The sequence below is a fragment of the Schistocerca piceifrons genome, chromosome 2, assembly GCF_021461385.2.
Source record: "Schistocerca piceifrons isolate TAMUIC-IGC-003096 chromosome 2, iqSchPice1.1, whole genome shotgun sequence".
NCBI lineage: Eukaryota > Metazoa > Arthropoda > Insecta > Orthoptera > Acrididae > Schistocerca > Schistocerca piceifrons.
This window is the reverse complement of record NC_060139.1, coordinates 641,310,168-641,329,255: the sequence shown is the minus strand read 5'-3', so window position 1 is coordinate 641,329,255 and position 19,088 is coordinate 641,310,168. Positions and strand designations below refer to the sequence as shown.

The window sequence follows — 19,088 nt, the reverse complement described above, 5'->3', positions numbered from 1 at the left end:
CAGGCCTACAGGAAGCTCAAGAATAATCTAACCTCAATGATGACCAGGTGAATTGTGGCTCTGCTGAAGAACTCAGATTTGCCAGAGGCAGTGAAGGAGAGGCTGTATACCAGGGCACCATGGACACCATGGTTGTACAGGCTGATTAACATTCACAAGGAAAGGGTACCACCGCAGCTGACACTCGACATCAACATTTTTTGTCATTTGGGTTGGGGGGGGGGGGGGGTTGGGTTGTTTGGGGAAGGAGACCAGACAGCAACATCATCGGTCTCATTGGATTAGGGAAGGACAGGGAAGTAAGTCGGCCATGCCCTTTCAAAGGAGCCATCCCGGCATTTGCCTGGAACGATTTAGGGAAATCACGGAAAACCTAAATCAGGATGGCCAGACGCGGGATTGAACCGTCGTCCTCCCGAATGCGAGTCCAGTGTCTAACCACTGCGCCACCTCGCTCGGTTGACATCAACAATTCACACAATTATGGATTGATAAAATAGCTGACAACACTTCTGAAACCCCTTGTAGGACACTGCAGTCACCACGTAAAAAGCTCTACTGATTCTGTGAAAATTCTTAAGGCTGTGTGGTTACAAAGAGACAACACTCTTGGGATTTCAACATTACATCGCTATTGAGGAAAGTCCCTCTCTTCGCTGCTGCTCGCTCATTTTGAGCCACAAATAGTTAAATTCTTTGAACATGCACTGACAACCACCTACCTCAAGCGCAATGGAAACTTCTATGAACTAATGTGTGGAGTGAGCATGGAATCCCCACTTGCGCCAGGGATTATAAGCCTCTACATGGAACACTTTGAGGAGGTTGCTCTTCAAATCATTCATCAGAAAACCAAGCATTTCTTCTGCTATGTTGACAATACTTTTGTGGTTGGAGAGCACACCAGACAGGCAATAGATGAGTTTCTGGATCACCTGGTCACACACTCCTCATATTGTTTTTGGACCATGTTAACAGCATTTATGACAACATTGCTTTCACTAAGAAAATAGAGGAGAATGGTTATCTCCATTTTCTGGAAATAATAATAAGGAAGTAGGTAGGTGGTATGCTAGGAAATTCAGTGTATAAGAAGAACACAAATACAGAATTGTACCTGCATGTAATGAGCTGCCACCATCTAGTGCAAAGGCAGACAGTGCTGGCCGCACTGGTACATAGAGCACACATCATATGCAGTAAAAAAAGTGTCCTGGAGGAACAACAACACCTGAAGGAAGTATTATGCAAACTGAAGCACAGATTAGTAGGGCATTCAGAAGAGGTAAGATGCTGAAAACTGAGGAAGAAGACAAGAGACTCGCTTTCCTTCCATACCTGAGAACCCTCCCTGGTAGAATTGCAGGGTTACTCAAAAAATCCAATACAAGTACGATCTTTCAACCAATGCTGTAGACAAAAGATTGGCTTGGCTATGTGAAGTACCAATTAAAAATGAACATATAGTACATATACTGCATTCCCTGTGAAAGTGGCCAACAGTACTTTGGGCAAATGGAGCACTGAATTTTGAAACATTGCATCAAGGAGCTTTGCTTAGCAATCAGCCCAGGATGAAATCATAAAGACATTCACTGAAATAGGGATTCACAACAATCTTGTCAACAGAGGTGAAGAATACAAACTACGTGCGGCTTGGAATTTGGCATTATCAACAGTACGACTAGAGCATGGGCAGCACCATTCAATTTGCAAGAAATGGTTGGAATGCCTACACAAAGAGATGCAAACAAACAGAGCACCCTCTGCCCCAATCAGCACAGCTTCGCATTCCACCCCCCCCCCCCCCCCCAAAAAAAAAATCAATCCTGCATCTGCCAAACAGTCAGTATACAGCTGCCTGTAGACAGGCAGAGGGGGACACTCCACTGGTCCACTAGTAAAAAATCACAGCATCAACATATCTCAGCACTTCGCCAGAAGGATTGAAACACAAGACTTTTCACTATGGCATAACATGTTTTCATTATATGTTAATTACACAGAATGTGAGAATTTCAGATGTTCCTAGCAACAGGGTTTTTTTTCGGTTTGGTATGTTGGTACTCAGTAAATATTTACATATAGCATTATCCACTAGGTGGACATTACAATTTTGTTTATATATCAGACATTATGATTATCTTATTCTTTGTATAATTTGAAATGGTTGCATATGATATAATTAGCATACTAAGATAAGACACAAAATACATCCATTAACCTTTAGAATGGTATTGGAATTTGGGTGGTGGCTAGCCCTCAATCAAAGAAAAGGTGTGATAATGATCTGTTCAGTTTGCTTTCCATTCTGGTCTGTTACATTTCACTCTCATATTGTCAGGACTGCCTAACAGGGTGTCTAACCACAATAATTATGGGCCAAGGTCAAACTGAGGCCCTCCTTGCCGCCAAGTCACTGGACATCTGCCAGTGCCAGATCCTGGATGGGAGGTCACAGTCTGAATATTTTTTGTGCTCGTGTCAGTCGGCATAGTTGGGACAGGCAACCAGCACATCCTGTACTCATACAGCCATGCCAATCTGCCACTTTTGTTCCTGATGCAGTTCAGCCATCCAGCCAGAAATGTATATCTTTCAAGGTTGGTCCACCATCACGCAGAGCTGGGCATAGATGATACTGTCATCTTCACGACAATGCTTCACTGCCTACGTCTGTACATTCCATGTCCATCAACTAGCACGCATGTGATGGGGGCATGAGCTACTAATATCGACTACTGAAAAGTAATAAACCAACTAAAAACTAACAAGTTTTCTGTCCGCATTAATAGCCACTGACAAACTAAGGCAAGAGAAAGCTTGACCACTCAGTTGCTGAATATATTGCCAACACAAGAGTGCTTCATTTCAACGACTGCTTCACAGGTTACACCACATGGATCCTTCCTACCAATACCAGCTTTTCTAAATTGTGCAGGTTATAAGTGTCCCTGCAATATATCCTATGTTTCTATAGCCCCCTGACCCCAACCTTCGCTAGTCCCTGTCCTCCAGTTACCTATCCCCTTCCCTACTTCCATACCAGCATAACACAGCCTTCCATTCCCCCAATGCACTGACTAGTCCTTTTCCCCCCAATATCTCTCCTTTTCCTTCCAATCTTTCCCTTCATTTCTCTCATCCTCAAAGCTTCCAACTGCTTCTAACAACCCTACCCTGTCCCCATCACATCTCTGCACACTTCTACAAGCTGCACTACACGTTCTCTGATCCTACCCTGCTATTACCCACCTTCCCCACCCCATGCCTCCTCCTTACACTTGGCACTGGTTTGCTTCTCTCATCATGTGCAATTACAACCAGGTCCAGCTGTGACGGCTAGAAACAGAGATCATGCATGTATAAGTTGTGCTTGTGTGAACAAGAAGAAAGCATTTTGGCTGACAGCTAAATTGAACAGCAGTCCTTTTGTTATGTAGCTTGTCTCATCAACTCCTCTATATGGTTTGAAAAGTAATAAATACATCTTGCTGTCATTGAGTAGCTTTTGATTCATCCCAATCGACCATCCTCTACCAGAGAAGATCCGGACCCTTAACATTACAATCATGGGGGGAATTGGAAGAGTGTCAGCTCATCATACTAAGGGTTCCATGCTCGAAATGCACTAATTGCGATTTTCTTTTAACAGTTTACGCATGGAATTGTTATAGGGAAGAACATTTTTCTGACATGTAAAAGGATGTTTTGGAGTTTATTGCAATGTTCTTTTGGCAATCTGCTTTTGCTTCATTAGTTGAAAGTAGCAGGCCTATATATACATTTCTATACATAACACTGCACCTATCAGTACAAATAAATGTACTCTGTAGGTTTGCTACTTTCAACTAATGAAGCAAAAGCAGACTGTCAAAAGAACATTACACAAACTCTGATGTGTCCTTTTACATGTCAGAAAAATGTTCTCCCAAATAACAATTTCACGCATAAAATGTAAAAACAAATCACCATCAGGGCACTTTGAACTCGGGACCTTTAGGACAACGATCTGACACTCTACTAACTCCCTTACCAGGGCTCTTCACTGTCATGGCTTAGGGATACGCTTTTCCTATACACCATAGTTCTGGTGTTACTTTTAATTACCGTTTACATATCTTCTACTGGACGACAGAATGAACCAAATCGGTGTCTTGGTTGATACTCTATCGATACACATTTGGTACCAATCTGAGTGTCTGATATCTGGAGGGTTGGGTGTCAATAGTGCGTTGGGCGGTCAACTCTGCTCTTGGCCACAGTTGGTGCAGTGGGCACTCATTCATGTGTTTAGTTCTTTAGACATGTCCACATGAAATTACATGCAGCTTCAAACAAGCAACAATGATCTTTTAGTAACAGAAGTAGACATTAATAGGCATACACTGAATGAAGTGCAGCATGTAAAATTCCTTATAGTACAGATAGATAACAGGTTAAAATGAAATCAACACGTGGATAAATTCGCCAAGAAGTTCAGTTCAACACATTAGGCCTTAAAGGCATCTCCCACTGTGTTGACCTAAAGACAAGGGTGTTGGCATATTATATTTTCACTCCATGGGGCATCAAACCTAAACATGTTCGTTCAATAGAAGTGAGCAGTAAGAATATTGTCCAAAGAAGACACTCTTACATTTCACAGAAAATTGTTTAAGGATCTTGGGATTCTTATACTCACTTCACAATACATTTACTACTTGATGATTTTTTATAGCTGATAATATAAATCAGTTGTAAATGAATGTTATATAAGCAGTCACAATACAAGACATAAAATAATTTTCTAATAAAGATCGACTCCTCAACCAGGATTCAGAATGGAGCTACGTTCTCTACTGGTAAGAAATTCAATAAGCTCATGTTAATATAAAGCAAAAAATTGGGAATCCCTAATAGTTCAAAAGAAAATTAAAACACATGCCTCTCTAGCCACACTTTCTACAAATTGTCTGGATAAGGTTCAGTGACTTAAAGGTTCTGTAGCCCACATGACAAGTTTCAATGTTTGCCATAAAGCTGTACAAACAATAATATACTATAAATAGGACCAAGTACTGACAGAGGTAAAAATATTTTCTTTGAAAAATACCACTATAATCAAGTAGATACTATGCTACTATTGGCAAATAAACAGTAGCTATACAGTAGAGCTAAGGTGGCAGCATGTTTTTTTCAAAGTGTATCAGCTTTCTTTCTAATTTTGCAATTAAACTACATGGCTTAAATGTGATTAGTGTTCAACAATATAGTGATAGTTTATTGCAAATATACAGTATAAAGCATAAGTTTCTACAAGACTTTGCCTTATATTAACATATTTTTTAACTCGTACCATATTCCTAAGGATTCTCCTCCTTGGTGGGATCTATAGAACATGAAAAAATTGATTTCAATTGAACTTTGTCATATGTCAAACTTCATAAAACCGCATTTAAAATAGTTGGAAAATCAGTGAAAGACATGGCAGATGACAATCAGTTCTGAATCACTGGAATAAGCGGAAGACAGTAAGGTCAGTCATGAAATATGAACTGGGTATTACACTAAGGTGACAAAGTCATGGAACAGTGATATCCACTTTTGCAGAGGGCGGTAGTACCGTGTACACAAGGTATAAAAGGGCAGTGCATTGGCGGAGCTGTTATTTGTACTCAGGTGATTCATGTGAAAAGGTTTCCAATGTGATTACGACTGCACGATGAAGAGACTTTTAACGTGGACTCGTAGATGGAGTTAGATGCAAGAGAAATTCTACTTCGCTAATAGTTATGGGTTATAATTTTCCAAGATATGCTGTGTCAAGAATATCAAATTTCAGGCATTACCTCTTACTATGGACAATGCAGTGGTTGACGGTCTTCACTTACGGCCAAGAGCAACAGCGTTTGCATGGAATTGTCACTGCTAACAGACAAACAACACTGCATGAAACAACCACAAGAATCAATGTGGGATGTACAGCGGACACACACGTTATGACGGTGCAGCAAAATTTGCCATTAATGGGGTATGGCAGCAGACGACCAACACACGTCTTTCCTAACAGCACAAAATTGCTTGCAGTGCCTCTCCTGGGCTTGTAACCATGCTGGTTGATCCCTAGATGACTGAAAACCACGGCCAGGTCAGATGAGTTCCAATTTCAGTATGTAAGAGCTGACGGTAGGGTTCGAGTTTGGTGCAGACGCCATGGACCCAAGTTGTCAACAAAGCACTGTGCATGCTGGTGGCAGCTCTGCAATGGTGTGAGTTGTGTTTATATGGAATGGACGGGGTCCTCTGGTCCAAATGAAGCAATCATTGAATGGAAACTGGTTATGTTTGGCTACTTGGTGACCATTTGCAGCCATTCATGGACTTCATGTTCCCAAACAATGATGGAATTTTTATGGATGACAATGTACCATGTTGCTGGGCCACAACTGTTCATGACTGGTTTGAAGAACATTCTGGACAATTTGAGCAAATTGTTTGCCCACCCAGATCGCCCAATATGAATCCCATCAAACACTTATGGGACAAAATGTTGCATTGGCAGTACTTTTGCAATTATGGACAGCCACAGAGGTTGCAAGTCTCAATATTTCTGCAGGAGACTTCCAACACCTTACTGAGTTCATACAACATCGAGTAGCTGCATTATGTTGGGTGAAAGGAGGTTCAACATGGTATTAGGAGGTATCTCAGGAGTTTAGTCACCTCAGTGTATGTCTTGCAGACAGAAATACACAACCCTCCTTCAGAAGCAGCTGTAAATGTTTACCTACAGACTAAAATACATCTCTCTCTTTCACTTACGAAGAAAGAAAACTTTTCAGCAAATCTGAAAGAATTGCGACACACGATGTAGAAAATTAGTACTAATTTAAAGTTAAATTACTTAACAGGATTGCAGCAAACTAATGGAAGTAGTCAAAGTAGTTTTGAATGTGACTGCAGAATCTTAACCTACAGAAGAAACCTCTCTCCTCTGAAGGAAGATTCTTTCCACACACTGTAACGTACATGAAAATGAAGGTGTTGTCCAAGAGGGGCTTACAGGAATTTGTGAGGAATAAAAATACGCCATGCTTTACCAGTCTCTTCAAAAATTGTTGGTAAATTACTAACAAGCAAATATGAAATACAATGTCAAGATATCAATTTCATTTCTGGAAAGATAACAGTACATTCTACAATATCAATGAATATTCTCTTTGGAGAAATTCTGAAAAATCACAAGAACCTAGAAATCCAAAACATTTGATTATGTACTCCATTAAGTAACAAAAAAGGTAATACAATCGAGAACCCAGAGATTGGTTTCACCACCACAGTGCTTTACTAGGCAAGGAGCTATTGAAGGTAGTTTGCTATTACTTTCTTTGAAGTTGCACTGCCTCCCCCAGCCAATTATAGGGGAAATAAAGCTTAACACAAATTCCAAACCAAGGTGCAATTTGAGTTTTTGGAATTAATGAACACTGCAACAAGAGACAAAAAGAAATTCTAGGACTGGCTGAGGATAAGGCCTCTGAGCTAGTATTATATAAACTGGAAAATAAGGAAACTGATATCCTACCTTTTAATGATTTAGATTACGTTATGTATACGGAAAAGAAAGCACAGCTGTAAAGGCAAATGAAGGAAATTATTTCTGTTATGAACCAGCCTGTTGTTAATCATCTGACTCTCAATACAAATTGACACAAAGTCTCATTGCAACGTAACACACATGTAACAAATAAAAATAAAAACACACACCAAATTCCCTACAAGTGCCAACATCCAAGGCAGCTTAAACCCATAACACATCTTAATGGGTAATACTGTATTAACAAGTGTTTCAACACACTGTTTTAATCCCAAACCACCACTTCATATATTCCTGACACAGTGAAGAGTTTTTTGTCATATGTCAACTAATGTTTTTGAAACATTGACTACCAGTCTACATTTTCCCATTGCAACTGTTGAAGCACATTTGGCTTATGATCTTTCAAAGGTGAATTTTTTTAAATGTTCTAATATCTGTACAGCATGCTATTCTTTTCTCCTTAACCTTCAAGGGTTCCTTGCTTAAAGTGTGGCAAACACAAATAAAATTGTTCTGCACCCTTCCATTGTTGTTTCACAATGGCAAGGCCATATCTAATCTTCTGTTATTGCTTCAGTTAACGCAGTGATAAACTGTGTGCTATCATATGTCCAAGTGAGCAGCAGTAATATAAAATAAACAGCAAATTAATGAATTATTTAGGAATGAGGAGATGACTCAATGAATGCCAGAAGTGCTGCGTCGTCAACAGATACAAAAGCAGAGCTTTGCTTTGCTAGCTTTCGGAATGAAATTCCTTTCTCAAGCTATAGGAGAATGAGAAAAACACACACACACACACACACACACACACACACACACACACACACACACACACACACACACACACACATTATTGGGTGAGGGGACAGCGAGTTACCTTAGGTTTAAGCCAGAGAGATTTGGTAGCAAAGGATAAGCTGTAAGGAGAGCTCTCATCTGCACAGCTCAGAAAACCTGGTGGTGGTGAGAAGTATCCAGATGGCACAGATTGTGAAATAGCCACTGAAATCTTGCACGTTGTGCTCCGCTGCAAGTTGTGCCACTGGACAGTCCACCTTGTTTTTGTTTCTGGTAACAGTTTCACAGTGGCCATTCATTCTGGTTGACAGCTATTTGGTTGTCATACCAATGTAAAATGCTGTGCAGTGGTTGCAGCAGATCTGGTATATTGGATTGGACTGATCTGGGGGAAGACGCCAAACAGCAAGGTCATCGGTCTTATTGGATTGTGGAAGGATGGAGAAGGAAATTGGCCATGTCCTGTCAAAGGAACCATCCCAGCATTTGCCTGAAGCGATTTAGGGAAATCACAGACAACCTAAATCGGGATGGCTGGACACGGGACTGAACTGTCATCCTCCCGAATGTGAGTCCAGTGTACTAATAACTGCGCCACCTAGCTCGGTAGCTGGTATATAACATGGCTGCTTTCACAGGTGGCCCAGCCTCTGATGGGGTAGGATAAGGCTGTGACAGGACTGGAGTATGAGGAGCTGGGTGAATGGACAGGGAAGGTCTTGCATCTGAGTCTTTGCAAGGGTCTGACCCTGTGGCAAGGGATTGGGTGGTGGGAGTGGCATAGGGATGGACCAAGATGACATGGAGGTTAGGTGAGTGGCGGAACACCTTTTTTGGAGGGGATGGCAGTATCCTGGGTAGAATGTCCCTCATTTCAGAGCATGATGATAGATAATCAAAGCTCTGACGAAGGACATGGCTTAGTTGCTCCATTCCTGGGTGGAATTGGGTGACAATGGGGGCACTTCTTTGTGGTTGGTTCTTGGAATGGATCTGAGGGTCAGGAGAGAGAGAGAGAGAGAGAGAGTGTGTGTGTGTGTGTGTGTGTGTGTGTGTGTGTGTGTGTGTGTGTGTGTGTGTGGGGCACAGGAGATATGTTTTGTATTAGGTCTGGTGCCTGTCTGCGAAGGCCTTTGAGAGGCTTTCAAGCGTACTGAGCAAGAGAATTCTCATCACTGTAGATGTGTTTGCCACAGGTGGCCAGACTGTATGGGAGGGATTTTTTGGTATGGAAGGAGTGGCAGCTGTCAAATTGCGGGTACTGTTGGTGATTGGTGGGTTTGATGGGGACTAAGGTGTGGGTGTAGCCATATGCAAGGAGGAGATTGACATCTAGGAAGGTGGCATGATGGTTGGAGAAGGACCAGGTGAAGTGGGTGGGAGAAAGCTAGGTAAGGAAAAAATGTACCGTCCATGCGAGAAAATTACACCAAGCTAGCAGCACAATCCCACAATGAGGCAGTTGTCCATGAGATAATGAGTAATCAACTAAGTGGTTGGCTGACTTCTGATGCAACTGTGCTGTTTAATACTTTGAGGGGGTCATTACTGTGTGATAACAACTATCCATGGCAATAGAGTGATATAATGAAAGTTTATTTGATTATTGTTTAATTAAACAGTGCTTTAGCACATATTGTGTAAGTTTTATTTTATCAGAGTTTAATTAAAATAGGATTAAAACTACAGCACTGTGCTCCTATGTTTACCTTAACACATAAAGACAGGTATTCTTTACAATAGTACAAAGAGTGCTGTGCGCCCACTCATTTTATGACCATCGGCACATCCGCAAATGGGTTAAACGTCTCCCTACATTCATATCATATTTACAGTTCATGTTGGCAATACTTGTAACCTTGCTTCTTCTTGTACATGCATTTCACAATTATCAACTTTCATTTCAAACATAATATTTTCGATAATTTTTTCCGCATTATTAGCCTTGCCTGCACCACAACAGTTGACTTCAACCAGACAATTATAGCTTATTGTTTTACATGGGCCATTCCACTTGTAAATGAGCCAGAATAAAAAGTGTAGCTTAAAGGAATGATATTTAATTCTTTTTAATAAAATATTATTTCTTTTTGAAAAAAAGGGGGCACTAAATTAATCAAGTTTATTGAACAGGGAAGTTACTGACATGAAGTGTGCACAACATCGTGAAATTTTTACAAAAAATACTTAAAATTATTACTCTTTTGTACAATTGAAGTGCTATCCCTCAGTTTTGTAAATATTGGTCTGATCACATAATCTATGGTGCTTTCGAATGCATCAAATTATGGAAACAGACAGTTCTTATGTAAAACGCTTTCTACTACGTAATTTCCTTTGTTTTATTGTGTTTTTTTTATAATCTTTATATCTGATGAAACTTGTAACATGAAATACCTCAAAATATGCTCTTGGGTCATCACTTTCTTCCAGAACCTCTTCAGTAGAATACTGCATTGTAGTTTTGAAGGGATTATTCACTGAAAAACCAAATTTATTACCACCTAAGTATATTTTGTTACAAGTGAGATATTTTATAACTAATTTTAGTAAGAAAAGCCTATCATCAAACCCTGTTTTTCGCACTTTTAAGATTAATTTGGCTACAGGTATCATTGAAACTGTTCTTTACGCAAGAATATTTAAATACAGGAGTATCTGAAAACACGACATGAATGACACAGAAAAGAGTGAGAAATTAAGAAAGAAATGCAATGAGACCACACACACACACACACACACACACACACACACACACACACACACACACACACACAAGATTGCCTAACCAACTGATATCATCATTTGAATTCTACAAGTGTGCCCCATCCTTGTCTAGTGTAGTTAAATGAGTCCATTAAATTCTGCTGGAGAGTCGAATTAAAAGAAAGCAGTTCTTGCTAAACTCTTAGATAATGTATCAGATATGCACTAAAATAATCAAATAAAATAAGAAACCAACAAGTGGGTGTGGAATGAGATATCTGAAGAAATAAAATGGAAGGTCTGAAAGCTTTATTTGGGTGATGCCTGTTGAAAATACCCTGAAAGAAAAAGCACGAAGTTAGTTAAATGAAGAGAAGAGAATGACCTTGCAAAATCACAGGACAATGACAATTACAGAAGCATATGGGTATTTTGGTTTTAAAATCCTGACCTAAACATCCACAATTAAATATTTTATTAATTGTGCCCACCTCAAATACTTCCATCCCAGACAGCCTAACATTTACATACTACGTCAATATACAAATTTCAACTTTTTTTTGGAAATGTTGCTAAACTGAAAATTTTCCAGAAAACCTACAGAGCTGGTAAGATGTGGCACTGTACTGAAGGTGAACATTGCAAAACAATACAAAGTAAAGTACGACATGTGAATAATTTACAAAATACTGGTGATTATGGTACTGAAAAAAAAAAATCTGTTGCAGTCAGGGGACAGTGAACGTACATAGCTCCATTGAGAATTTACTGAATCAGATTCTAAAACAGTTGTCTTTATTTAATGTCCATTGTTTTTTAAACAGTTTGAGAAACAGAAGAAAAAATATTGGAAATGCCAAGTTATACCACAAATTTTTGGAGTAACATACTAAAATTAAATCCACTGTCCTTAAAAATCATGAACTAATAACTTTTATGAGTAGTGCCTGGATTAATGGAAGTACAAAGCTGTCACATGCTATTTGGGAGGAAATGTCTTGCGTAAGTACTCAGCCTAGACAGTTGTTAACACCAGCATCCGTGATCCTCTAAAGGAAAAATTTCCAGTCTTCATTATTTGCTTTTCTGGTAATGGATGTACTGGACAATTACATACATCAGAGTTACATTTACCAGAGAAATTTGTTAACTTGTATGTTGAGTCAAACTTCCTGGGCTACATCCTATGGTAAGGAGAATAATGATGATGATACACTGTCCATCCAACAAGTTCCAAGACAGATTTTATTCCTGATGTACAAGCAATGTCAGCATGATAACTACAGTGGCACACCCGAGGGACAACTCAAACCTCCCGACGGGGGGAGTCGTGACAGGACACTTCAGACCGCGCGGCAGTACTGTATCAGTGTTGTGTCGCAAATATCAATGGTGCCACATTTTTAAATAAAATGTTCAAGGTGTTCTCCAGAATGTTTTTGAGAAGAAGAAAGTATGTGCAATGTTTGTCCTGCACACAAAAACAATGTAAATGGACACCTTCCTTAACTTCACTGAAATGCAGAATGTGGACAATTCATTTCCACTAAAAAATCATCACGAGCAACAAGACTTGATTTCTCAGTAAAACCTACCACAAAGCAACAAAGTCTAGAAATTCATATGAAGGGTGAATGTTCTGATGACATAATCAACATTCAAGTCAATGTGGCGTGCATGCTGGACATCCAGAAGGAATTTCCTGACAGTTTACATTGTTCTATGAACGTTCTCCGAGTTGTAGTCAAGTGAGAGAGAACTATGTAGAATACCTGAAACATTAAAACCACTGTCTTTATGTTTCTCCATCTTTTTTTATTAATCCAGTCTTGAAATTTTTTAGACTGATTGGGTAACAAAAAGACCTGTATGACAAAAAGGAAAGATTAGGCAATAACTGCTAAAAGTGCAAGAGACTTCTATAAACATGCAAGAAAACATATTCAAGTAAAAGAGTGCCATTAATAACAAGGTATCCAGCTTTAGCATGATATGAAACTATACAAGCAATTGAGATACCCCAAACAAAACAATTTTGAAGTCCACACTGATTCAGTTTATTGCATGGTTTACCTATCAGCCTAAATTTTGATTAGTTCGTGTTTTAGGGCCAAATATATCCAGTTAATAAACAGTGTCACCTCTTAACATTCTGATGAATTTAAATCCTCATTTACCAGCATATATTTGGTTACTGAAGTGATCACAAACAAGGAACACATGTTATGGTGGTGTGAATTTAAGAAATGGGAGTGATTCGTAGTTTAACATTTGAACTCCAGCCAACAGCATTGTTCCACCAAGTCAACCCCCAGTGTACGCTTCAGTGATGATTTTCATGTTAATTTAGGTATGACAAGGTTATTTAGGCACTACGGTGTTCATTATGTGTGGTGTGAACCAAGTACAGGTATCACTTTAAGAATAAACAGAGACTGTTTTCCAAGCATATAAATTCTACTAGGTCAGAAACAAACAGCATTGCCAATTACCACAGTAGACAATGGCTGGAGGGTGTGGTGTGGAAAAGGGACAGAGAGCACAAGGGAAACAGAGTGATATATCATACTCTCCCTCTGCACCGAACACCTCATCAGAGCTGCCTTCTTGAGTGCACACCACTGCAGTAGTGTTTAAAGTAGACAGCAGGGTGGAAAAAATAAAATCGTCATGTACATGTAAAGCAGAGCTGGAAAATTCGAGGCGATGTGTTTTAAAATGTGTGGGTGATGCCATGACATTTAAGTTGCAGTAAAATAACGTATTTTACAATATAACACTGAAAATGTCCGGTGATATTTCTCCGATATTCAAAGCCAACAAAGGCCAATTAGCACTTGGATTTTTGTGATTTAAATCATAGTAAAATCATCATCTAGATTTGTAATTCCATTCTTTTATATTATATTACAGAAATTCTGAGACCATCAAGCTATTCATTTTATGTATACATGTTGCATGTGCAAGACATATTGCTCACAGGCACATTGAGTATATATATTGTGTACAGTTTCTAGTACGTTACTAGTACCTCAAAACAGGTTTTGTAGTTGTCCAAATTCATAGAAAATTGTAACTGTCTTTCAGTACCTTGCAAGATACAGTTGATTTTAGGCACACATAGAAAGATGGGAGATTTGTCCAACATATCTCAACTAATTAGAGATTAGCAACTTTGGGTTCTGTGGCGGTGAGAAGTGAACAATGATAATAAGCCGCTGCCATGGACATTAACAAAATTCAGAGTGAGTCATTATTCTATATACATATCCTTGAAAATGTTTTTACCAGAATGTGGAATCTTTTTTTTTTGTTTATGATTTTTATGATATTTGGTTACTGTTACACCTAGTTAAGTGATGTAAATAAAAATGTGGAAACTGCATCCTACTGTGATTACAAAACTTTGGTTTTAAGGGTGATTTTATCTTTACAAAGAAGGCAAAGGTAGCTCATGATAGTGGACAGTTTGTCTTTTTCAAATGGACGCAACTCTTTAATTAAAATTCCTGGTGGTCATATTTTTAAAAACTCCAACAAAGCATGCAAGGGTAGAATCTTTATCATTATAAACAACACACTATTTTATTTGTTGGTTAGGAAGAACTACAAGCATTTTCTAAGCAAATGATAAATAAAAGTGTCATTCATTTTTGCATAACCAAACACGTCCTCTTATAACACAAATTATTATAAAAAACCAACAAACTGAGACAAAACATTTCTAGTTGGTCATCATGGTTAACCCTAGCTTGAAATGGTGTGCAGACCAACAGGAGGCACTGTAATACAAAAGCACATGACATTACTAAAATGTCTCAGTCACCTCTTCATTTACATGAAACCAGTAAGAATACTATGCTTTACTTAAACTGGAGGAAGTTGTGTCACAAATAGGTTTGTCAAATTGTGGCACATTTAACTATGGAAGGAAAGCAAGCTTTATCATCAGAAAAAAAATAATAATATTAATACTCTGCCAAAATGGCTTAATTACAAACAGGGATGAAGTAGACAAAATTAGTTTTATTACATGTGACATGTAAAAACATTTTATCACATATGTATTTATAAAATGAATTTAATATACACACATATATATATATATATAATTAAACAATTTATAAGACAAATTATACACATCAATACACACTGTCAAGTGACAGGAAAATTTCAAATGCCTATTTCTTAAAACATCCAATGCAATCAGTAGGATTGGTATCACAAAAGAATACTGTAGGTGTCTATCAGCAACTTGTGACGATAATTCAAAAACTAAATAAAATAGCATTATGTGCGTAACATTTCACACCCACTGCACACAAATTTACCACATAAAATACTATGTGCGCCATAAATTTAATATTGAGGGGACATGTAATGTACATTTATGAACCTGTAAGAACTGTAAAATTATGGATGTGTAATTACTTAATTTCCATATTGTTCAATGCAGGAAATAATTATGTTACTCAAAACCTGTTATTTAGGGACCACCGAGATATTTAAATAATTCTGCAGTCTTGCTGAATCATGTCACTGATGCTACCTATACGCTACACTACAAGAGAAACTAAAACTATATATTTCTTGTTGTACAGTTGAGTACTAAGCTTTACAGGCAATGATAAACCAGGGTAATTCTGTGTATCCTTACACACAAATTTGTAAAGCAGCATGAGAAACAACAAATAGGAATGAGTGGACACATTCAAATACAAACATTTCCTAGTAATAAATATCTAATCTAACATCTCAAACTAGGCTATATTACAGAAAAAATGCTTGCTACTGCAGACAAAACAGGAAAACAAGAAAAAATAATCTACAAGCCACAATGTGTAAATGACACTTATGAGATCATTTCTGTCAATTATATCATTTATAAGGTGGCAAATCTATACAACACACACATATAGAATAGTGGATACAAAAATATTGGGATGTAAGCACCACATTACTCAAATGTCATATTCACGAGAATGAATAACTGCCATGGAACATAGGGATCATTTTGCAGTTTTACACAAATACACAACTATAAAATTACACTAATATTAATACTAACACACATATTTTCCGTAACTTAGAATACACTATAAATGCAAATATTTTATCACATCACAGCTAAGAATCTCAGATTTTCATGCACATATGTAAAAGATAACAGTGCTTTCTTCTGTAACAAGAATTACTTCACTAATTCTTCTCAATACTGACAGAAAACTAAACAGTAGCAACAGGGATAAAGAAAATAAACAATTCAGAATCTTTTTACAAAAAATCACCTAGCAGTTCTAGCTAGAAGGTCAAATAAACATACAGTCAGAAAACATACAGTCAGAAAACACACACACACACACACACACACACACACACACACACACACACACACCAGAGAGAGAGAGAGAGAGAGAGAGAGAGAGAGAGAGAGAGAGAGAGAGAGATTGATTTGATTACTGAATTTTTTAAAAATAGTTTCTCATTTCTCATCCTCTTCAAGTTTAGTATGATTGCCAGAAAATATCCTTGTCACTGGGTTTAGATTTAGATCTGTAATTACTTTACACTTATTAGGCCCAAAAGCTGTTTCTTTGGTTCATTCAGCTGTTAATACTGGCAAGGATTGATGCTAAACAAACCTAAATGTTGCTCCACGGAAGTTGTCCGATATGCAAACGACACAGAGAAAATTTTATTTCTCAAGCTGTGCATGTAACTGTGGAGCTGGTTTGGTTCTCCAAACTTTTAAGGCAATTTCCACTGAAACAAATGACAGAGGACACAAGCTACATGCCACTCTCTAAGCTTGCTTTCTTTATATCACTCATAAAAATGGATGTACACACTATTTGAAAAGTACGAACATAGAAAAAAGTACGTTTGAGTGCTAGAAAACATGTTCCTGCAGACTTCATATTTCTTCATCATTGAGTCTGATGAAGTGAAATTATAAACCTACATGCAATTCCGAGGATAATAAAATTCTGAGGCATTAATTAAGATTAATATTCACACTATCCACTGGCATCTAAATCTACAATTCATGTATGGCATGCTCAAAACAGTCTGACACGAAATTGAGAAAAAAAGTAAAAAATGAAAGAGGCACAAAACAGAGACAGCTAACCAACCCTGTTGGAGGTGGAGGTGAGGAGGGGGGTGAGACCTCGTACTTTATTTAAACCTTTACAAAATTTAAAAACCTGAAACTCTCGATAACAGAAAGTAATTTGAAGCAATGAATGTTCACACTGTGGTAATGAGAACTTATCAATTATAGAGGTATTTCCAAGGAACCACAGGTAACCAATTTTCTAAAACACACTCAAATTGTAGTACTATCTTCTACATAGAGTACACAAGAATGATGCCTGTACTGTTCTGTGTCATCAAAATTAGAGACAGAATCCCCATATATTCAGACCTACACATAGTTATGCAACTGTGGCGTTGTTGTTTCACACTAATAGATTTTTTTTTTTCTATTTCTGTTATTTCACATTGTTTGAAAACCACATTTGTGTTGTATATGTATTTTTCCTCCAATGTGCACACTCCACAGCCTTCACAAATCATTTTAACAATTACATATAAACAGTTCCACAGCAAGACAGTAATATTTACACTTTATATACATGTAGAACAATATATGTTCACATTGCACTCAAACATTTGACAATAGAACAACAAAATATTGAAAGTTCTACATTCAACAACACAAATCTGCAAGAAAAGAAACTTTGTTATTCCTCAACACAGTATGATTTTTCTAATAAATTTGTAATTTCTGAAGCAACAGCAATATAACAAAAATGGAAGAACCAGTTCAGTTACAAAAATATTCATTTTAATTTAGATTTACTCCTTGAGTTTCAGCCTCCTCTCTAAATCAAGAACAGACCATTTTACCACAGTTGACATGGAAGCAGAAGTTTTAATTAACGTGTCTCTGATCATCTGCCTCAACGGCTCTGTGTAGCTAGTATCCTCAGCCACTTGAGATGCAGAGATTAATCAAGAAGAAGTCACATAAGACTCACTACCGAAGTGTTTATTTCCCTGGAGGTAGGCCTAAATGCTTGATGTGAGCTATTACTTGAGTAATGGAAAATGTGTATTTTAAATAATCTATAATGATCATTAGGCTGTATTGTAATTTCACTACATTTTGTGGTAACAATAGTTATAACAGTGTCCATTTGAAGCTACAGAAATGCTAACTGATTTCTAGAATCTGCTGATTTGTTAGCATTACTAAGAGCAATACATCAAACATGAAACTTCCTTAGTCTAACAACTGTTGCAAAACTGTCCATTAAAATTTACAAAAATGCTATGTCCATTATTTGGTAACTGTTACAGTTACTAAGAGGCGCTACACCAAAACATGGAACATATAATATCAACAGTATGTGGTATTATGAAGCACTGTTCATTTAAAATGAGCAGAATGTATGTCACACACACACACACACACACACACACACACACACACACACACACACACAAACCTCTCCAACATTGTCTTGCAGTCAGCACATCGTATCATTCCTCTTTAAAACAGCTTGAGGGCATTTGTACAAAATAGATAATCCAGCAACACACTCCTTCTTCGGCCAGCACTGGGCACAAACACATTGTGGACATTTACTTCAGCAAATAGTCTTGTCCTGTATGCTGATTTACGAAATCAGCTTATACTGACATCTTTCATATGGAAACTTTCTGTCTACTCTGAAAGATGCAAAGCTTTCAAAATAAGATGGAAGCACAACATACATGTGGTAATCCACTTACTATTACAACCGAAAAAGCACGACTCTTTCCCTATGTTCATGAGCAGAGGACAGAAACTGATATTCCATAAACCGTGCTGCTTATCAACGCAAGTAGTGTGTCGTCATTAAAACAGTCTCCTACATATACACAACTACTGGCCTGTACACCTTACCATCTATTAAGTATATGAAACGATTTCTTGTAGTCTTTCCAAATT

At 37.9% G+C, this 19,088-nt stretch overlaps 1 protein-coding gene across 2 annotated transcripts in view; it reads right to left on the bottom strand.

Moving 5' to 3' along the window:
- LOC124776769 (WD repeat-containing protein 82) overlaps positions 1 to 19,088 on the bottom strand; it is a 68,187-nt gene that overhangs the window by 47,556 nt on the left and 1,543 nt on the right. The window contains exon 2 of one of the 2 annotated variants that reach the window (XR_007015653.1): positions 10,781 to 10,863. The gene's annotated coding sequence lies outside the window, so the exon portion shown is untranslated. Of the gene's footprint in view, positions 1 to 10,780; positions 10,864 to 15,563 lie in introns of those variants that run through there. The other variant, XM_047251908.1, reaches the window with a different exon arrangement.